The following is a 23,348-nucleotide window of genomic DNA, read 5'->3' as shown; positions in this document are numbered from 1 at the left end:
GCAAGGTTGTGGTTCTCATATGACCATCTGCCCACACTGGGTGGCTTCTTAAACATTCATGTTAACAATAAAATCATCACAATCCCAAAATGTTTTCATCAATTCTCAGAAGCCTATATATAAAGTTAGTCGCTAAGCTTCAAGAGTCTAAAAAACCTTTTGTGAGTGTAGGCAACCTTGGTTTTTTGCCCTTGCAAGTGCAGATGGCACATGGAAAACAAGCTACCCTCACTAGCGTAATTATGCAATGCTGCACGACATACAGAGCAATTCAGTTTTCGTTCACTATCTCCTCCATGAAGTATCCACTCTTTGGTGGTGCCCAATCAACAAATCTTGGCATCATTAGTCTAAAATTTTGACAGAAAGTTTCAGATTACAGGTGAATGTCTCAACGAGCTCCGCATTGCGAAAAAGGAAAAGAAGATATATCGTCTAGTCAAAAAATAATTATAAGCATTTAAGCAACAGGAACAAGCAATGCATATATTCCAATATGCCCTCAAGCAAGACAGCAATTTCGGGTTAATCAGTGTATAGCTGCAGATAGAAGGCTGCATGTCTTGAGAAGAATCTCTTATCTATTGTTCCTTATGATTGATATACCTAGAATAGACTAACCGTTGTTGCTACCTGTACTCAATCGGCCAGCCCTTGAAGCTTGGCTCTGTGCGGCATGTTCCATTTACTTGGAAGCTCATCTGCAGCCTCTCCAGCTTCTGCCATTCATCGGGATCGGATGGATGGACGATGGGATCAGATGGATGATATTGCTCAGCCTCTTTGCAAGGTGGCTATGCGTCAGCTTACCATTGCTTGGATGCCTAGCTGCCTGTATGTACTATGATCATGTATAACAATCGTTCTGTCCCCCTCTATTATCATTCCAGGCACCAGCATCTACCATGTGAACATCTTGTCGTCTACTATACTCATGCAGTTTCTAAGGATTCACACATTATATCAATGGACTGCTTATCACAAATGCAAGCAACCCGCTTTGCAAGATACTTCCCTGCAGTGCTTTAGGTGGACATGTGGATCTTTTGGTGCAAGAGAACAAATTACAACGCTGTCGGAAACTTCTTGCACCCCCTTTCCTGCACATAACGAAACCTGATTCAGGGGCTATGTTTCGCAGCAGTGCTGTTTGCATGGTCCACGAAGGCTTTCGTCGGTAGCAGATCATGGTAATCTCGTTTGGATATTGTCACAGATTGGTGATATATTGATAGGGATTATGTCTATTTATGAGCCTACCGTTGCCAAAGACAATCCAAAATTCTTGCTTAGATCATAGATACACTGTCTACTATGGACTCCTGGATTGTTGGAGGGGACTTTGATGTTAATAGGTCCGCACAAAGTTTACGTGCTACCCCTCTCTACCTCACGTCCATTTCAATAGTAACGCAAGACGCTTGGGATCGCTTCTTTTTTACAATCTCAGCTGCTGCTGCTTCCTTTGCACATACCCCAGAATCTGTGTAAACCAGCAGGCCTCACCTGTGACCTGAGTCATTTGGTAACCCTAAAATTTACAAACTTGAAGTCAAAAAGCAAAAAAAAACTAATACTTAAATGATCCAAGTGGCAACACCATCACTTGGCAGTGGAGCATTGGCACATAGCAGTCCTTTCTGTATTTCTATTTTTTAAGTTTAGAACAATTTTCCGGAAAAACTCTCACCCTCCCAGGTCGTTATGTTTGCCTACCCTACACAAGACTTGCTTAATTTTGAATACTCAACCCTTGAGCTCTTCACTGCGTTATACCTGCCCCATGCAGGTGCACCTTGGCTAGAGAGTAAAAGCCCATGACTCTGAAAAGCTAGCCGATGAAAACGTACGCCCACCCAAAAGTCGGACGTTTAAAAGCTGACATACACAATTCCACTAGCATGGACTATATATACCTAGATGAATCCAGGATAAGCCCAGATTCACCCTTAAAGGAAAGTGCAAGGTATAGACTCATGGTAGTCATCGACAAGACAATACGACCATCAGCTCCATCATGCATAGTATTGACTAAATACCACCACATCCCCACTAACGTCGTCAGTGTCCAATAGGGGTGTAGAACTAGGTACTAACATATGCTCCAACACAACACACTCACACACACATGAGCATACATCAACACAAAGTTCAACGTGCTGAGTTTGTGTCATGACTCCGGAGATCAAGGGCAGACTCGGCCATAATGAAGCCTAGCACTAAAAGAAGACAATAAATCGGAAAAATTAGCACAAAAATTAGCATGGACTACTTTGTTTTGCATTCCCACTACATCTCCAAAAGCGATCCTGATCTGATGGTATCCACTCTTCGGATAGATCCTATTGAAACAGGTAGAACCCAGCAACCAGTCTAGTGTATAATTGATTACACGTACTAGCAAACTTGTTCTTGAGCATGATCTTGTTGAGAGCCCTTTCTATGCACATTCTCAAAATCCATCTTTCTTCTCAACAAGTAGCACTCGTTAAAAAAAAAGAGAGATGAATGCAATTGAATAAAATCCTTGGCTAGAAGCTCATTCAATTGGCTCATGATCTCTTCCTGATGTGCTAAGTTCACTCTGTATGCGGGTTTGTTGGAAGTTGAGCTCCTAGCACAAGGTCTACAGTGTGGTTTTCCAGTCTTTCAGGAAGGAGTAAGCCTCTCTCTAGACCTGAATTTTACAGTGTGCTCTCTCTAGAACAACTTCCTCTCTCTAGAAACGTGCAGTTTTCTCTCCCTGACAGTCAAGGGCTCTCCTGACAGAATTCTTCTCTCTAGAATCTGGTGTTTTTCTCTTAAAATTTTTGACAGATTCTCTTTCTAAAACAGATCTTTCTTGAGTGAGCTCTCTCTAGTCTTATATCTCTCTACAGATGAGAGAGAAAGCCTTGCTTTGGAGCGAGAGTCATAACCACAAAATATCATCTCTTTGAATTTAGCATCCAAAGTCTGCCTCCTCTTTGTTGGCACATGATCATGATCCACCCACCAAAGTGTAACCGGCTTGGCACTGACAATGCGGTAATCTCACAGTAACATGCAAACAGAGCTGAAAACTTACACTTGAGCTTGAACACAGACAGTAGTCGTGACACGAAGTGTCAAAGTTCCAATTTCAGATGCACTGGCCACATAGTCTGATGCCCTGTTGATAAGTCACAAAGTACAACTGCCTGGGAGTCACTTTGCAAGTGTGCAACGATGCACTGTAATGAGAGTGCTCCCAAGGCCTCACTTACAAAGGCTCTAGGCCCAAAAGTAACTGGTACAAAAAGCTGGAGCACCTCCAAATGCATCTGCTAATAAAACTCACGCCCAAAAGCTACTGAGCTGAAATGATTGCCACCTCAAAGATCGGTACGGCCTACCACGTCAACAGACCTACGGCCAATATTTCCTGACGTTTTTATGGGGCTGCCACATTCAGCGTAATGCTTTCTCTCATTGTCTTTTGCAGGGTCCCCACATAATGACTTTTGTGAGTAACATGAAGATGTGAGACAGTAGATTTACAACCTGTAAATATATCCTTTGGAATGAAGCCATTGTGAGAGTGCACGAGTACAGGGGCAGGGGGGGCAGAGAAAGAGAGAGAGGAAGAAGAAGAAGAAGAGAGTTTTAAGGTCGTAGGAAACTATCCCAAGAGACCTTAAAGATCTAGCCGATGAGGAGTTGAACTCAAGACCTGTTATTCAAGAGGGAAATGGCATAACCAATCTACCACACTTGGGTGACAGAAAGGTTATACCATTTTCCTCTTTCTATTAGCGCACACACGCACACACCCGAGAAGAAGAGAGTTTTAACGTCGTAGGAAACTATCCCAAGAGACCTTAAAGATCTAGCGGACGAGGAGTTGGACTCAAGACCTGTTATTCAAGAGGGATATGGCATAACCAATCTAACACACTTGGGTGATAGAAAGGTTATACCATTTTCCTCTTTTTATTAGCGCACACACACACACACCCACACACACACCCGAGAAGAAGAGAGTTTTAACGTCGTAGGAAACTATCCCAAGAGACCTTAAAGATCTAGCCGACGAGGAACTAACAAAGAGACGCTCGCACGTAAACTGACGCTAACCCCAACGTTGTGCTTGTTGTGCCCATAACCTAACCCTAAGAACCTTCTCAATGTGCATACCTGTTTGTTACCACCCATGTCAAGTGCACATGGCTCTATGTGCCACGTGCTTCATCGACTTCTAGAGCCATTTTCCATTTTTGGAACCCTCTTGCATAAATAGATTGTACAAGCGTTTGACAGATGTTACACTAAGGTGGGCATCTGGCATGACATGCATATAGTTTAGTTTAGAGGAATCCAACGAGCCATTCCCCGCATTGATCGGATTCCCGGGTGGGCCTGTGCGATAGTTTCACTCAGAAATACAACTCTCGCCAAACTTATTTATAAAATCATTTTAATGATTTTATTTATAAGAATTTGACAAAGTTTTTGCCCTACCTAAGCCTTAAGAAGTTTATAACCAGCAGATTTGGCCTATAAAGAGAGTAGAGCTCCTAGCAGTTGAGACAGATTTGGAAGCGCTAGCTGGTGGAGAGCCTAAGCGTTTTTGCAATAGCAGACCAGCCCTAGCGGTTTTCAACTCAAGATCGGCTTTACCATTTTTGGGCCCTAACATTTCAAGATCCAGCAGATCAGCCTCAACATTTCAGATTTCAGACCTCTCCATCACTGGGAAACAGCTTGGATTTGCGTTCCCGGATTTCCCGTTGTGGTCCGGTACTTTGGCAACCCATCGAACCTCTCCGGCCATTCCCTCACCAGCATTGAGTGCTCCCGTTGCTTGTCCAATATCGGCATTGTCGAGGTCTGCATTTTCAGCCCTTCATTCCTCTCACATCGGGAGTGCAACTCAGCTTCAGATCTACCCCTTCATGGCCATCCACAATCCCACATCGAGAAGGATCCAGAGGTGCATCAAATCAGACCCGGAGGTGCCTCATCTCAAGGAGTTACCGCGGCGACATTCTCTATTCGAGTCAATAGAATCTGCGCTTGAGGTATTGCATGTGTGTACATTCCATTTACGCAATCAAAAGCAAATACCACATCAGTAACAGTGTGGGGGGCCCTTGAGAGGGTTGGTTGGGACCCCATCAGGTGTCACTCTCCTCTTTCTACCTCTCTCACTCTCTCTCTACACATCTCTACGCGCTCTCTCATTCCCTCTCTTCAAGAAAAGTAAAAGAATCATCGTTCAAGCTAAAGCAATCACTAACGCAAGGAAAAGAAATAAAAGATTTGTGGAAGTGTAAAACCTAGATCTTCAACATTTCTATTCCGTTGCACTTGACATTGGTTCAGAGCTTTGTGATTTGGACTTTCAAGGGTTTGAGTGTGTGTTGTAGCGTTTCGCCCAAGGACACTTCTCCCACTCAGGGAACTGCAAGACATATCATTGCACGTAGGACAGTGTGCCTTGAGCGTAGGAAATGCAAACTTTGTATATCGGGGGTTACAGTTGTGATAAGCCTGCGAGAGGGAAGTTGACTTGGTGTGCGCGCTCAACCACCTCGACATAAAGAAAAAGTTGACATTACAGATCGCATCATTGAAGACATGCATTGGAAACAGGAAGATGGTGATTGCGAGTCTCGGGATTTGTTAGCGGCCCATGACGACAAAGGAAGGCACCATCCAAATCAGCCTTTTAGCTTTGGAGTCTTGGCATTGTTTGAACAACCATCTCTCCCATGCTTGGACATTTCCATCATTCCAAAAGAGGCATTGCATCGTCAATAATCTGTACACACCAAAGGGTTCCAATCCGAGGCAACCACTGCGGGAGTTCGTAGACATCGTGAGCCTACATTCACAGCCATATCCGTTGGAGAGACTAGAATTCATCTAGAGCTTCCATCATACGACAATCTAGTCGAGCCCCAAGAGGAGCCTCTATCTTTGAAGAGTTACTGGGAAATTTCATGAGACATCATACAGAGTACTTGCCGTGGTTCGTGGGCATTCCAAAGGACATACCCATCTTCATCTTCCAGCTTGTGTTGCTCTTGCCAATCTTCCCACGTAGACACAGCATAGGTTGGCCGATAACCTTCATGGATATCGGCATTCGCATATCCTGCCATTCACTCTATGAGCATCCATCCGGTTTGCAATTTGGTTCACACCATCCAAGTTGGGGCAGTAAATGTTATTGTTTGCTAGTAACCAACAAGGGCATCGTTGATCCAAAAAGCAGTCCATTGTTTGCGAGTAGATGCATCTTCACCATCCTTGTGTTTTGGACTTTTCCACATCACCCAAGGAAGCCTCTCTCTCAAAAGTCGTCGTGGAGGACATCATCTAGAAGGAATCTCATCCTAGACCATCTTATGGAGTGCATGGATTTCAGTACCAATATCTCACCTTAAGCACGAGGGGATGTTACGTGCACAAGGCTATATGTGCCATGTGGACATGCTTCATCAACTTCTAGAGCCAATTTTCTAGTTTTGAAACCCTCTTGCCTCTATGGATTGTACAAGCGTTTTGACAAATGTTGTTACACTACGGTGGGAACAACATCTACAGTGGGCATCTGGCATAATGTGCATATAGTTTAAGGTTAGAGGAATCCAACGAGCCATGCCTTGCTTCAATCGGATTCTCGGGTCGACAGATGTGCGTCAATTTCACCCAGAAGCTGAGCTCTTGTCAAACTTATTATAAATCATATTAATGATTTTATTTATAACAATTTGATAGAGGTTTTTCCCTATCTAAGTTTTGAGGAGTTTATACCAGCAGATTGGCCTATAAAGGGAGCAAAGCTCCTTGCAATTGAGACAGCCGGAGGAGAGCCTTTGCGTTATTGCAGTATAGCAGACCAGCCCTAGCGTTTTTCAACTCCAGATCAGTTTCAGCGTTTTTGGGCTAGATCAGACAGTGCTTGTGCAATTCAGCCCTAGCGTTTCCAAATCCAGAAAATCAGTCTCAGCGCTTCAGATTTCAGCCCTTTCCATCGCCGGAAAACGGCTTGGAGTAGCATTCACAGCTTTCCGGTTGTCACAAATCTGTGACGTGGCTACCCGGAACACACCTACACTGCCGGCAGACAAAGGGGTGACGTGGCTGCCTGGTACTCACACACACACACGAGGCAGCAGTCCCGGAAAGTGCAGAGCAGGTGACACGTGGCAGGCTGTAGTGTGTCAATTTCTGATCATCATGAGCTTGATGATATGAAGGAACAATATGCTAATGATGAAGATTTTGCAAGGATCTTTGAACAATGTTAGATGGACAACGCCATGAGCACTATCTCCTCAGTGGCAGACTATGTGTCACCAAACCCCTTGCGACATAAGGTTATGGTAGGAAGTCGTGTCCCACCGTATACAGAGCATCGTGGCATAGGTGCAACAGCGAAAGCGGTCGAGACATTCTTTCATTGGCCTACTTTGAGGAGAGATCTGGGCACCTTTGTGCGAGCATGCGGAATTGGCCAAAAGGTCAAATTTGACAAGCAAAAGATGTCACCAGACATGCACCACGTGCCAACGGAAAAGAATAGACTGAACAGGCTTTAAGCACTTCAATAACAATTGAACAGAAAGAGATAGAAGACACACGGAGTGGCGGAGTTCCACCCTGAGAAAATACTGGCCCCAAACCTTGGCGCCCCTTTCGATATTTCTTTATATTACTGAACTCGGTACATTGCCGATACTCACGCTCTGTACCTTCATCGAGAAGAGTGCTAGAGACTAAGCCCTCTGCACAAATTTTATAGGCCCTTGAGCAATTACATGAAAAGCATCAAACTCAAGCATATGGCCTCAAAAGCTCGCACTAAAAACTGCCCACAACGTAAATCACGGAAATCCGTACAGACTGCCACGTCAACACATTCAACGTGAAACACAGAATTTCGTACAGACTGCCACGTCAACAGGTCAGTGCAAAATGTGGACGTTTGTACAACTGCCACGTCCTCAGGTCTGTACGCGCATGTGCGTGTGTGTCGGCTTTAGTGATGTCATTAATTGGTTTCAAGCCTGACAAGAGGCACAAATGGCCGCGCACCTTGAGCATGCCACGGATGGTGTACCCTTACCTTACAGTTGGGCCAATTTCCAAATCAAGTGAAACCGGCCTGTAGGGCGGTAGACTTTAGCTATCACCGAATTCTTTACTTGAAAAACTTTACTCGAACTTTACAACACAGAGAAACTTCATGAATAAACCTGTGATTGGAATTAATACTTCAAACAAACCGCGGCCTGGCAACTAGAGTGCTACCAAACAGACAACGACACCCTCTAGGCCCCAAAGATTGGCGCCCCTTTCGGTATTTTGTCATGAGACGGGCACCACGTGCGAACGGAAAAGAACAGACTGAACAACTTTAAGCACTTCAATAACAACTGAACTGAAAGAGAGAGACGACACGAGGAGTGGCGAAGTTCCACCTAGAGAGTATTGGCCCCAAACCTTGGCGCCACTTTCGGTATTTCTTTTTATTACTTGAACTCAGTACAATGTCGGTACTCCGCCCTCTGCACTTTCGAAATGAAGCATGCCCAAGAATGAGCCCTCTGCACATATTTAAAGGCCCTTGGCCTCGAAAGCAATTACATAAAAAGTAGTAAACTCAAAAGCATCCAGTAAAAAAAAAATTAGTGCCTAGCGCGTTTTGCGAAAATGTGTACAGCCTGTCAACGCAAAATCCGGAAATCCATACAACCTGCCACGTCATCATACTCTACGCGTGCATGTGTGTGGGCTTGCTTTATTTTAATGCTTTTATGTCACTTGGGCCCCATCGGACGGGGTTCCATAAGTTGGTGGGAACTCTTCAAATATGTCACATGACACATCCAACCCTATGTGTCCGTGGACAAGCTACAGCATGATCAGGGTTCAGTTCAGTCAAGTCAGTCTAGAATAGGAAGTGATCTGGCACTTTTGTGAGTCTGTTCGCAGACCGTGCATGCCCAAACACTTAGAATAGATGCATATCCTCTGGTTGCACACAGCATGATCATCATATTTCCATCAGAACCCATCGTGAGCATTTTTACAGTGCATAGACCTATTTTCCTTATTTTTGACATTTTTCACTTTTTAATTTTAAGTGACTTTTGTTGGAAAGTAGGTAGGGCAAATTTACTAAGTTTGTATAAATAGAAACCTAGCGCTAGCACTTTCTGGCAGAAGAGGCAGCAGGAGCACCTTGCTCTCAGCAAGACCAACACCCGCAACAACTCTAGCATTTTCTCTCTACAGAAGGCCTAGCGTTTTCAGTTCCAGATCAACCTTGGCGTTTTTGCATTGCAGAGCAGCCTCGACGACCGCAAGACAGCAGATCCCCTAGCGTTAGCAGCTGCATCAGCAGATCCATAGCAGATTTGACCAGACAGCAGAATTCAGCCCTAGCGTTTTTTGGTTTGCAGAACAACCTCAGCGTTTCTGCAGATCTTCGCAACGGAATCAGCCCTAGGACCAGCGTTTTCAGTTTTCAGCCTTTAGACACCGCAGAACAAGTCCCAAACCTCGCAGATCTCACCTTCCCGCAACAGATCCTCGCCGCACAGTCAGATCCCGCGAAGTTTGCAGATTCAGCTTGGAAAACGCAGATTTCAGCATCTGCGTTTTCAGAGAATCGTCGTTGCATCATCGTCATCGACATCGTCATCGGCATAGAGTCAGAATTCAGCAGCAGATAAAGATTTGCAGATTTCAGCCATTAGCATTTTCAGATTTCAGCCCGTCTCGTCGTCATCGACATTGTCGCCAAGTCCAGAGCATTGTAGAGATTTGTGCAATCATAAGTAGACCGCTCTCGCCATAGAGAGTGGGGCCTTCGGAGGAGAGTTTGACAACTTCCTGGTGTCGTATTCTCTTCTCTCTCTATCTCTCAGTCTCAGCACCTTCATTCACAATGTTCATCACTTTGTTTGTGTCCATTGCACTCTCTCACTAAAGGAACGGAATGCTCTCCCTTCCGTAAGTAAATGGAACCCTTTAGCATAGTTCGGAGCACTCATCTTGAGCAAAGTTCAACATTCACTTCCGCTCCACCTTACATTGGTATCAGAGCTTTGGCAATGTTCTGTATCACTCAAGGAAAGAACCACAGATTTTTTTTGCTTGTTGCGGTCGCACGTAACCCAAGTCCACTTGGGCGTGTCGATTCCTAATCGTGTTTTTGAAGAGTGACTGAAAACCCAAGAAAGAAGGGCTTGTCCAGCCTCCCCTTGTTTCTCTTTTCACTCATTGAGAGCGGACCGTGCACTTGGCGGCCGGCCAATCGACGTGAGGTGGGAAAAAGCAACCTTGGTGTGAGCGCAAGACCGCCAAGGGGTGCGCCCGCGGAAAAGAGCAGAACTCGGGTGAAGAGAAGATCCTTCTCTAGCACAGATTGCAAGCTAAAGAAGAACCTCAAGAACTCAAGAACCCCAAGAACCATGATCCCCAAGAATCCAAGTTCCTAGTGAACTTAAGAACCCAAGACCACAAGAACCCAAGACTTCAGTGGATGGTCATCACTCGAAGCGGAATGGATACTTCGCTTCGCTTGGAGGTGATGAGCATGAGAGAGGTGAAGAAGAATTTTCCCCACCAAGATGTTTTTCCGACCCTCCCCCTTCCCCATCTACGACAAGGATTGCACTAACTCCTATGGAGGCTTTCGACAAGAGGATGATGGACAGGGAGTTAGAACGCAAAGCAAGAAACGCAGAAAGAATGGTAGCCATAGATCGGGAATCCGCAGAAAGAAGGGCAGCCATAGATCGTGAATACGAAGCAAGAAGGAAAGCCATAGAGCGTGAGCACGAGCAAGCACGCCTGGAAAGACAAGCAGAACAAAACAAAGCAAGAAAAGAAAAGAGCGACCAACACATGAAAGAGTTCTTGCAACTCTTTTCTATTGTACAGGCGCAGTTTGCACACAAACAGGAAAAGGAGACTCTCTCAGTCTCTTCTTCTCCCAAGCATGACACACAGGATTTGCATGATGATAAGCATGATGAATTGAATGATAATGATAAGCATGATGATTTGGATAGCAATGACAAGCATGATGATTTGCATGATCAAGGTGGGATTTCTCACGAGCATGATGATTTGTATGACCACGATGTGATTGTTCACAGGAATGATGTGTTAGTTGATATTGTTTCTAGTGAAGCTAACCTCATTGCAGATTCGACTAATCATGAAGAACCGATCTTGGCTCTCGAGCCTAGGTCCAAAGAACCCTCACAGAAAGTTTTTTGTGTTCGAATGATTAGTCAGCACGTATTGTTCGAGTGAAATTTCATTCGTGATCATTTCCTGTATTTTAGTCAACGTCTTTATGTGATCCCTTTTCCTAGGCATAACATATTGTTCGTTGGGCACGTTTCACTCATGGATGAGCACGGATGTATGCGGATTTCTCATGAAAAGATGAACTGTTTGCATTCACGGAAGTCACATTCCATGTCTCTTCCTTGGCATGACACATTCGTAGCAAGAGCACAAGAAAGTATGAGCACCAAGCATGGGCATTTCTGTTGTGAATTGCCATAGTTGATTGATTAGATCAAAAAGAAAAGATTCGATCTCATTGTTTGCATGTCTTGGATGAATGGGTTGGCACTCCGTCTATTTGTTCATTTACATTGCATGCAGAATCTTTTTGAGAAGATGAGATTTTTTCCAATCACTTTACATGGAATAGGTATGTTCATGGTTTTGAGTTGGAAGTGGTTTCAGGAATTTTCCGCCATGGAGATTCTTGAAGAAGAAAGAAGCACGACTCTAGACGACGTTGAAGCATTGAAGGAGCCACAGAAGACTTCGTGTTGCTTTCAGCGCGGCCCAAAGAAGCAAGCGTTGCAGACCTTTATGAAGTTCAAGTATCGCACGACCCACGCAGCAGAGTGGGTCGGCGAAGAGTCCTTTCCAGGATTCCGGATGTTATTGGCGATCTCCCTCGACGCCATACAGTTCGGTACCAGTACCTCACTGGGGATGTCACGTGACACATCCAACTCTATGTGTCCGTGGACAAGCTACAACATGACCAGGGTTCAGTTCAGTCAAGTCAGTCTAGAATAGGAAGTGATCTAGTACTTTTGTGAGTCTGTTCGCACATCGTGCATGTCCAGACACTCAGAATAGATGCATATCCTCTGGTTGCACACAGCATGATCATCAGATTTCCATCAGAACCCATCATGAGCATTTTTACAGTGCATAGACCTATTTTCCCTATTTTTGACATTTTTCACTTTTTATTTTTTTAAGTGACTTTTGCTGGAAAGTAGGTAGGGCAAATTTACTAAGTTTGTATAAATAGAAACCTAGCGCTAGCACTTTCTGGCAGAAGATGCAGCAAGAGCACCTTGCTCAACAGGCAACTTCTCAGCAAGACCAACACCCGCGACAACTCTGGCGTTTTCTCTCAACAGAAGGCCTAGAGTTTTCAGTTCCAGATCAGCCTTGGCGTTTTTGCATTGCAGTGCAGCCTCGACGACCACAAGACAGCAGATCCCCTAGCGTTAGCAGTTACATCAGCAAATCCATAGCAAATTTGACCAGACAGCAGAATTCAGCCTAGCGTTTTTGCTTTGCAGAACAACCTCAGCGTTTCTGCACATCTTCGCGACGGAATCAGCCCTAGGACCAGCGTTTTCAGTTTTCAGCCTTTAGATACCGCAGAACAAGTCCCAAACCTTCCCGCAGCAGATCCTCGCCACAAGGTCAGATTCCGCGAAGTTTGCAGATTCAGCCCGGAAAACGCAAATTTCAGCATCTGCGTTTTTCAGAGCGTCGTCGTTGCATCGTCGTCACCGGCATAGAGTCACAATTCAGTAGATAAAGATTTGCAGATTTCAGCCATTAGCATTTTCCGGGATGAATTTGCAAACATCGCAGGATCTAACACATCCAACCCTATGTGTCCGTGGACAAGCTACAGCATGACCAGGGTTCAGTTCAATCAAAGTCAGTCTAGAATAGGAAGTGATATGACACTTTTGTGAGTGTGTTCGCAGATCGTGCATGACCAGACACTTAGAGTAGATGCATATCCTCTGGTTGCACACAGCATGACCATCAAATTCCCATCAAATCCCATCAAGAGCATTTTTACAATGCATAGATCTATTTTCCCTATTTTTGACATTTTTCACTTATTATTTTTAAGTGACTTTTGTTGGAAAGTACGTAGAGCAATTTTGCTAAGTTTGTATATAAGCAAACCTAGCGCTAGCACTTTCTGGCAGAAAAGGCAGCAGGAGCACCTTGCTCAACAGGCAACTTCTCAGTAGAACCCCACAGAGGCCTGGCGTTTTGCAAGAGACTGCAACACCTAGCGTTTTTGGACCAGAGCAGCCAACGTTTTTGCTTATGCATCATCCTGGCGACAGAACCCCATCAAATCAGCCTAGCGTTTTGCATTGCAAACCACCGGCAGCAGCAGAAGACAAAGATCAGCCCTAGCGTTTTTGCATCTGCATCACACTTCAGCGTTTTGCAGATTCATAGCAACGGAACCTCATTAAGCACCAGCGTTTTCAGTTTTCAGCAGCTAGACATCGCAGATCTCACCTTCCCGCAGCAGATCCTCGCCGCACGGTCAGATCTCGCAAAGTTTGCAGTTTCAGCTCGGAAAACGCAGATTTCAGCATCTGCGTTTTCAGCGCGTCGTCGTTGTATCGTCGTCATCGACATCGTCACCGACATAGAGTCAGAATTCAGCAGATAAAGATTTGCAGATTTCAGCCATTAGCAGTTTCAGATTTCAGCCCGTCTCGTCATCGTCCTCATCTTCATCGACATCATCGGCAAGTCCAAGCATTGTAGAGATTTGTGCAATCAATAGTAGACCACTCTAGCCATAGAGAGTGGGGCCTTCGGAGGAGGGTTTGACAACTTTCTGGTGTCGTATTCTTTTCTCTCCATCTCTCAGTCTCAGCACCTTCATTCACAGTGTTCACCACTTTGTTTGTGTCCAGTGCACTCTCTCACTAAAGGAACGGAAGGCTCCTCCTTTTGTAAGTAAAAGGGACCTTGAGCACAATTCGGAGCACTCGTCTTGAGCAAAGTTCAACATTCACTTCCGCTCCACCTTACATTGGTATCAGAGCTTTGGCAGTGTTCTGTATCACTCAAGGAAAGAACCACAAAAACCACAGAATTTTTTTTGCTTGTTGAGGTCGCACGAACCCAAGTTCACTTGGGCGTGTCGATTCCTAATCGTGTTTTTGTAGAGTGACAGGAAACCAAAGAAAGAAGCGCTTGTCCAGCCTCCCCTTGTGCCTCTTTTCACTCATTGAGAGTGGACCGTGCACTTAGCGGCCGGCCAATCGACGTGAGGTGGGAAAAAGCAACCTTGGTGTGAGCGCAAGGCAGCCAAGGGGTGCGCCCGCAGAAAAGAGCAGAACTCGGGTAAAGAGAAGATCCTTCTCTAGCACGATTGCAAGCGAAAGAAGAACCGCAAGGACCTCAAGACTCAAGACCCTCAAGAACCGCAAGAACCTCAAGACTCAAGACCCTCAAGAACCCAAGAATCCAAGTTCCTCGTGAACTTAAGAACCCAAGACCACAAGAACCCACGACTTTAGTGGATGGTCATCACTCGAAGCGGAATGGATACTTCACTTAGAGGTGGTGAGCATGAGAGAGGCGAAGAAGAATTTTCCCCACCAGGAGGTTTTTCCGACCCTCCCCCTTCCCCATCTACGACAAGGATTGCCCTAACTCCTATGGCAGCTTTCGACAAGATGATGATGGACAAGAAGTTAGAACGCAAAGCAAGAAATGGAGAACGAAAAGCAAAAATAGAGCATGAACACGAAGAAAAAATGGCAACCATAGAGCGTAGATACATAGAAAGAATGGCAGCCATAGAGCGGGAGAACAAAGCAAGACAAGCAGAATTTGATCGCGAGAAGAAAGCAAGAAAAGAAAAGAACGACCAACACATGAAAGAGTTCTTGCGACTCTTTTCTATTGTGCAGGCGTAGTTTGAACAGAATCAGGAGAAGGAGACTCTCTCAATCTCTTCTTTTCCAAAAGCATGATACACATGAATTGCATGATTATGATAAGCATGATGAATTGCATGATAATGATGAGCATGATGATTTGAAAGACAATGACAAGCATGATGATTTGCATGATGATCACGATGTGAATTCTCACGAGCATGATGATTTGTATGATCAAGACGTGATTGTTCACAAGAATGATGGTTTAGTTGATGTTTTTTCTAGCAAAGCTAACCTCCTTGCAGAGTCGATCAATCACGAAGAATCGATCTTCGCGCTTGAGTCGAGGTCCACAGCACCCCCCCCCCCCCCCCCCCCAAGCAGGTTTGATCAAACTCGAAGAACCAATCTTGGCTCTCGAGCCTAGGTCCAAAGCACCCCTACAGGAAGTACTATGTGTTCGTATGATTAGTCAGCACGCATTGTACGAGTGTTTCATTCGTGATCATTTCCTGTATTTTAGTCAGCGTCTTTATGTGATCCCTTTTCCTAGGCATGACATATTGTACGTTGAGCACGATTCACTCATGAATGAGCACGGATGTATGCGGGTTGTTCATGAAAAGTTAAAACGTATGCATTCAAGGAAGGGACGGGAAGGCACATTCCATGTCCCTTCCTTGGCACGACACAATCGTAGAAAGAGCACAAAAAAGTATGAGCACCAAGCATGGGCATTTCCGTTGTGAATTGCCACAATTGATTGATTTAGATCAGAAGAGAAAGATTCGATCTCATTGTTTGCGTGTGTGTGGTGAATGGTTTTGTCACGTGACACATCCCAACCCTATGTGTCCGTGGACAAGCTACACCACAGCAGGGTTCAGTCCAATCAGTTCAAACAAGTCTAGATTAGTAGTGATCTGGCACTTTTGTGAGTCTATTCGTAGACCGTGCATGCCCAATCACTTAGCTTAGATGCATATCCTCCGGTTACACACAGCATGATCATCGGAATTCCCATCAGAATCCATTCGCATCAGATAGGGGAATTTTCTAGTGCATTTAGCCTAATTTCCTATTTAATGGGATTTTCACTTATTATTTTTAAGTGACTTTCTTACAAAAGTAGGTAGGGCAATTTTGCTAAGTTAATATATAAGAAAACCAAAGTTCACACTTTTTGGCAGAAGAGGCAACAGGAGCTTTCCGCTCAACAGGCAACTTCTCAGCAGTACCCCCCAACACCCCTAACGTTTTGGATCCCCATCCTCGCCGGGCAAGTTCCCATCCTCAGTGTTTTCTCAGCATCAGCCATCGCCATCAAGTCCAACCCTTTCTAGCGTTTGTTCCCCCTTCAGGCAGCCCCCAAAGCCCAGCGTTTTTAAGATTGCAAAGCATCAGCAGAATCAACGCAATTTCAGCCAAGCTAGCGTTTTTGTTGGCGTTTTTGCATTGCTGCAGCGTTTTGACTTTCAGCCTCAACCTGTAGCAAATACACAGCATTTTCAGCCTTTAGCAAGGTAGCAGATACATCCCAGACTGGTTGCAGAAGTTCCCCCATCTTTAGCCCAAGAAAACGTAGCCAAAACAGTCATTTTCAGCCACCGAAACAGTCTCGAAATTCAGCGATAAGAAGATCTCAGATTTCAGCCACCAAGTCATCGTCGTCATCCCCGCCGTCGTCATCGGCATAGTCCCATTGCATCAGTCCATTGCATACGCGTTGTACACCTTTGTGCAATCAAAGTAGACCACTCTCGTCAACGAGAGTGGCGCCTTCGGAGGAGGGTTTTACAACCTCTCGGGTGTCGTATCTCTTCTCTCTCCTTCTCTCAGTCTCATTCACTTGCACGCACAATATCCACTCACTTTGTTCGTGACCACAGCAATCTCCATAAGACGGAAAGCTCTCTCTTTCCCTAAGAACTAAAAGGAACCTTGAGCAATAAAGATCACTAATCTTGAGAAAATACAACATTCATTCCACTTCACCTAACATTGGTATCAGAGCTTTGGAAGTGTTTTGCATTACCCAAGGAAAGAACCACAAGAATTTTTTTTGCTTGTTGCGATCGCACGAACCCAAGTTTACTTGGACGTGGCAATTCCTAATCGTGTTTTGTTGAAGAGTGACAAGAATCCCAAGAAAGAAGGGCTTGTCCAGCCTCCCCTTGTGTCTCTTTTCACTCATTGAGAGCGGACCGTGCACTTAGCGGCCGGCCAATCGACGTGAGGTGGGAAAAAGCAACCTTGGTGTGAGCGCAAGGCCGCCAAGGGGTGCGCCCGCAGAAAAGGATAGAACTAAGGTAAAGAGAAGATCCTTCTCAACGCGATTTGCAAGCGAAAGACAACCTCAAGAACCCAAGACCCTCAAGACTCAAGACCCACAAGAACCCAAGTTCCTGGTGGACTTAAGAACCCAAGAACCCACAAGAACCTACGACTTCAGAATGATCATCACTCGAAGCGGAATGGATACTTCGCTTGGCGGTGATGAGCATGAGAGAGGCGAAGAAGAATTTTCCCCACCAAGAGGTTTTTCTGACCCTTCCCCATCTACGACAAAGATTGCACTAACTCCTATGGAGGAGTTACAGCAGATGTTTAAGGAAAGAATGGCAGAAATGAAACGCAGACACGCAGCAGAAAAAGCAGAAAGAGAAGTAGAAAGAAAGGCAAGAGAAGTAGAAAGAGAAGCAGCAAGAAAGGCAAGACAAGAACAGCGCGACCGACACATGCAAGAGTTCTTGCGACTCTTGTCTCCAATGCCGGCACCGATGCAAGAGATTCAGGAAAAGGAGACTCTCTCAATCTCTTCTTCTCCAAAGCATGACCCACAAGATTTGCATGATTGTGTGAAGCACGATGATGATTTGATTGACAATGACTTGCATGATGATTTGAATGACAATGATAAGCATGATGATTTGGATGCCAATGATTTGCATAATGATTTGGATCACAATGACAAGCATGATGATTTGCATAATCAAGATGTGATTTCTCACGAGCATGATGATTTGCATGATCAAGATGTGATTTCTCACAAGCAGGATGAGTTGCATGAAGAAGATGTGATTGGTCACCAAGATGATCTGTTAGTGGATGCTTTTTCTAGCAAAGCTAACCTCGTTGTAGATTCGATCAATCACCAAGAATCGATATTGGCTTTCGAGTCGAGGTCCAAAGAACCCCCACAAGACGATTCGATCATTCAGGACGAACCGATCTTGGCTCGCGAGCCTTGGTCCAAAGAGCCCTTACAGGAAGTATTATGTGTTCGCATGATTGATACGCACACATTGTTCGAGTGTTTCATTCGTGACGGTTTCTTGTATTTTAGTCAGCATCGTTATGTGATCCCTTTTCCTAGGCATGACATATTGTATGTTGAGCACGTTTCTATCATGGATGAGCACGAATGTATGCGGATTGTTCATGAAAAGCTGAAAAGTTTGTATGTAAGGAAGTCGCATTCCATGTCTCTTCCTTAGCATGACACAGTTTCCGAAAGAGCACATGATAGTATGAGCACCAAGCATGGGCATTTCCATTGTGATTTGCCACAGTTGATTGATTTTGATCAAACAGAAAAGATTCGACCTTATTGTTTGCATGTGTTTGATGAACGGGTTGTCACTCCGTCTCTTTGTTCATCTACGTTGCATGCACAGTCTTTCAGGAAGACGAGATTTTTTTCCTTCACTTTACATGGAATGGGTATGTTCATGGTTTTGTGTTGGAGATGGTTTCAGGCTTTTTCACCCATGGAGATTCTTGAAGACGAAAGAAGGACTCTAGACGAAGTTGAAGCAAGGAAGGAGCCACACAAGACTTTGTGTCGCTTTCGGCGTGGCCCAAAGAAGCAAGCGTTGCAGACCTTTATGAAGTTCAAGTACCGCACGACCCACACATCAAAGTGGGCTGGCGAAGAGTCCCTTCCAGGATTCCGGATGTTGTTGGCGATCTCCCTCGACGCCATACAGTTCGGTACCAGTACCTCACTTTGAAAAGGAGGGGATGTCACGTGACACATCCCAACCCTGTGTGTCCGTGGACAAGCTACACCACAGCAGGGTTCAGTCAGTTCAAGTCTAGATTAGCAGTGATCTGGCACTTTTGTGAATCTATTCGTAGACCGTGCATGCCCAGTCACTTGGCTTAGATGCATATCCTCCGGTTACACACAGCATGATCATCGAAATTCCCATCAGAATCCATTCGCATCAGTTAGGGGAATTTTCCAGTGCATTTAGCCTAATTTCCTATTTAATGGGATTTTCACTTATTATTTTTAAGTGACTTTCCTACAAAAGTAGGTAGGGCAATTTTGCTAAGTTAATATATAAGCAAACCAAAGTTCACACTTTCTGGCAGAAGAGGCAGCAGGAGCTTCCCGCTCAACAGGCAACTTCTCAGCAGTACCCCCCAGCACCCCTAGCGTTTTGGATCCCCATCCTCGCCGGGCAAGTTCCCATCCTCAGCGTTTTCTCAACATCAGCCATCGCCATCAAGTCCAACCCTTTCTAGCGTTTGTTCCCCCTTCAGGCAGCCCCCAAAGCCTAGCGTCTTTAAGATTGCAAAGCATCAGCAGAATCAGCGTTTTGACATCAGCAATTTCAGCCAAGCTAGCGTTTTTGCTGGCGTTTTTGCATTGCTGCAGCGTTTTGACTTTCAACCCCAACCTGCCGCAAATACACAGCATTTTCAGCCTTTAGCAAGGTAGCAGATACATCCCAGATTGGTTGCAGAAGTTCCCCCATCTTTATCCCAAGAAAACGCAGCCAAAACAGTCATTTTCAGCCACCGAAACAGTCCCGAAATGCAGCGATTAGAAGATCTCAGATTTCAGCCACCAAGTCGTCATCGTCATCCCCGCCGTCGTCATTGGCATAGTCCCATTGCATCAATCCATTGCATACGCATTGTACACCTTTGTGCAATCAAAGTAGACCACTCTCGCCGACGAGAGTGGGGCCTTCGGAGGAGGGTTTTACAACCTCTCGGGTGTCGTATCTCTTCTCTCTCCTTCTCTCAGTCTCATTCACTTGCACACACAATATCCACTCACTTTGTTCGTGACCACAGCACTCTCCATAAGACGGAAAGCTCTCTCTTTCCCTAAGAACTAAAAGGAACCTTGAGCAATAAAGATCACTAATCTTGAGAAAATACAACATTCATTCCGCTGCACCTAACAGGTTTGGCACTCCGTCTCTTTGTTCATCTACATTGCATGCACAGCCTTTAGAAAAGACGATATTTTTTCCAGTCACTTTACATTGAATGGGTATGTTCATGTTTTTGTGTTGGAAGTGATTTCAAGAATTTTCAACCTCGGAGATTCTTGAAGAAGGAAGAAGCATGACTAAAGACGAAGTGGAAGCATTGGAGATGACTTTTGTCGCTTTCAGTGTGGCCCAAAGAAGCAAGCATTGCAAACCTTTATGAAGTTCAAGTATCACATGACCCACGCATCGGAGTGGGCCGGCGAAGAGTCCCTTCCAGGATTCCAGACCCTGTCGGCGATCTCCTTCGACGCCATACAGTTCGGTACTAGTACCTCACTTTGAAAAGGAGGGGATGTCACGTGACACATCCAACCCTATGTGTCCGTGGACAAGCTATAGCATGACCAGGGTTCAGTTCAGTCAAGTAAGTCTAGAATACGAAGTGATCTGGCACTTTTGTGAGTGTGTTCGCAGACCGTGCATGACCAGACACTTAGAGTAGATGCATATCCTCTGGTTGCACACAGCATGACCATCAAATCCCATCAAGAGCATTTTTACAGTGCGTAGACCTATTTTCCCTATTTTTGGCATTTTTCACTTATTATTTTTAAGTGACTTTTGTTGGAAAGTAGGTAGGGCAATTTTGCTAAGTTTGTATATAAGCAAACCTAGCGCTAGCACTTTCTGGCAAAAGAGGCAGCAGGAGCTTGCTCAACAGCAACTTCTTAGCAGAACCCCACACAGGCCTAGCGTTTTGCAAGAGACTGCAACACCTAGCGTTTTTGGACCAGAGCAGCCAGTGTTTTAGCTTATGCATCATCCTGGCGACAAAACCCCATCAGATCAGCCTAGCGTTTTGCATTGCAAACCACCGGCAACAGCAGAAGACAAAGATCAACCCTAGCGTTTTTGCATCTGCATCACACTTCAGCGTTTTGTAGATTCATCACAACAGAACCTCATTAAGCACCAGCGTTTTCAGTTTTCAGCAGCCACACATCGCAGTAGAACCCCCGAACCTCGCAGATCTCACCTTCCCGCAGCAGATCCTCGCCGCACGGTCAGATCCCGTGAAGTTTGCAGTTTCAGCCCGGAAAACGCAGATTTCAGCATCTGCGTTTTCAGCGCATCGTCGTCGTACCGTCGTCATCAACATCATCACCGACATAGAGTTAGAATTCAGCAGATAAAGATTTGCAGATTTCAGCCTTGTCTCGTCATCGTCCTCATCGTCGTCGACATCGTCGGCAAGTCCAAGCATTGTAGAGATTTGTGCAATCAATAGTAGAACGCTCTCGCCATAGAGAGTGGGGCCTTCGGAGGAGGGTTTGACAACTTTCTGGTGTCGTATTCTTCTCTCTCTATCTCTCAGTCTCAGCACCTTCATTCATAGTGTTCACCACTTTGTTTGTGTCGTATTCATAATGAAGCATGCTCGAGAATGAGCCAGCTGCACATATTTAAAGGCCCTTGGCCTCAAAAGCAGTTACATAAAAAGTAGTAAACTCAAAAGCATCTAGTCAAAAAAACATTAGTGCCCAAAGTTGCTAGCGCGTTTTGCAAAAATCTGTACAGCCTGTCAACGCAAAATCCAGAACTCCGTACAGCCTGCCACGTCATCATACTCTACGCGTGCGTATGTGTGGGCTTGCTTTATTTTAATGCTTTTATGTCACTTGGGCCCCATCGGACGGGGTTCCATAAGTTGGTGGGAACTCTTCTTTAAAATAGGCCACTTGGCAAGACTTTGCAAGTTGGTAAAACTTCTTTTGTTGTTTCTGCTTCTTCACGTAGGGTTTAGGCCCCTCGGCCGTGATTTGAAGGTTGGCTCCGTTCTCTAGTGACTTCACACGTCAACAATTTGTGACATCCCCTCTTCTTGAAAGAAAGTAATTGTCCACGATTACAGCATACCTGCAAAACAACTCAAGTTAGCTCAAAAAAGCAAAGGCTTTCTCTCAATTGCGTAGAAATCAGCACATCCACCAGCGTAGAAAATAAAGCACAAAAGCAATGCCAAAAATCTGCCGCTGTTTTGCCCTTCTACCGAAAATCTCGCCGCAATTCACGAGGGTCCGTACAACTGCCACGTGTGAGCTCGCCATGTCAGCAAATTTTTGGTTTCTGCAGTTAGGGTTAAGGTTAGGGTTAAGGTTAGGGTTTTTTCTTACAGAGGATGTGTGTGTATAGCGGGCAGCCACGTCATCACTTTGTGACATACCCCCCTCTGGAAAGTATTGTAATCGCCCTCGATTACGCCTGCAAAACAGACGGAAGCCACAAATTGTCTTAGCAGACACTAACTGTTAGTACCTACACACTAGGAACACACATCTAGCACATGTACCAATCGACAGTCACATCACAGAACCTCACAGGACATCGCATGACATCACATGACATTCAACATTCATTCGGATCTTAGACCATGATTTATCGGCAATGTAGCTAGCAATCGCATCTAGATCCGATACACTAACCCCTATTGCAACCATGTCTGTTCGAGATCAATTAGACCAAAATACTGCAGTCATTTCGTCTATCAATTCCTGCACTTTAAAACAGGTCAAGAACAAATCAGTTTCATATTCCGGAATTCCATTTCATAAAGTCATACAGTAGAATACTGTCAGCTCTCAGTATCCATGAAGCTCAAAGAGACATCAGTGACTCTAGTATTCTAAAAATCAAGGCATCTGTTGACAAAGGAGAAGAGTAACTCCCCTCTTGTGCATCCCACTGCACCATATCTACGGCCAAGCTGAATTCTAGGTTCCATTTGGAGTAGACTAGGCTAAACCAAAAGCTTCGAGGTAAAGTTTCACAATCTGAGGAGTATCTGCTATGTCCTCCTCCTCCATCCACTTCGCATCCAATGCAAGATAGTTCTTGAACTTAACCAAGAACCGCCTTCGTACTTTACCCTTATTCTTTGTGTCCTTATGTGCCAAAATTTGTTCAGGAACAAGGATCTCCTCGTTTTCCTCCACTTTGGGTTGCTCATCGGGCTCCCCATCATCAAGCACATCACCTTTAAAAGGTTTCAAGAGACTCACATGAAATGCATTGTGCTCCAAGTGTCAGGCAGTTTCAGTCGGAAGGAGACATCATTGATCTTTTCAGAGATCTGGAAAGGTCCGTAGTATCT

The 23,348-nt window shown here is 45.0% G+C and overlaps 1 protein-coding gene across 1 annotated transcript in view; it reads right to left on the bottom strand.

Moving 5' to 3' along the window:
- Window positions 1–338: 338 nt before the first annotated feature.
- LOC147449216 (uncharacterized) overlaps window positions 339–23,348 on the bottom strand; it is a 46,671-nt gene continuing 23,661 nt past the window's right edge. The window contains exon 8 of the transcript XR_015189417.1: window positions 339–1,513. The gene's annotated coding sequence lies outside the window, so the exon portion shown is untranslated. The remainder of the gene's footprint in view (window positions 1,514–23,348) is intronic.

This window comes from Adiantum capillus-veneris, chromosome 10, assembly GCF_014529385.1.
Source record: "Adiantum capillus-veneris isolate H3 chromosome 10, ASM1452938v2, whole genome shotgun sequence".
Classification (NCBI taxonomy): Eukaryota; Viridiplantae; Streptophyta; class Polypodiopsida; order Polypodiales; family Pteridaceae; genus Adiantum; species Adiantum capillus-veneris.
The sequence above is the reverse complement of the archived record's forward strand: the minus strand, read 5'-3'. Positions and strand labels throughout refer to the sequence as shown.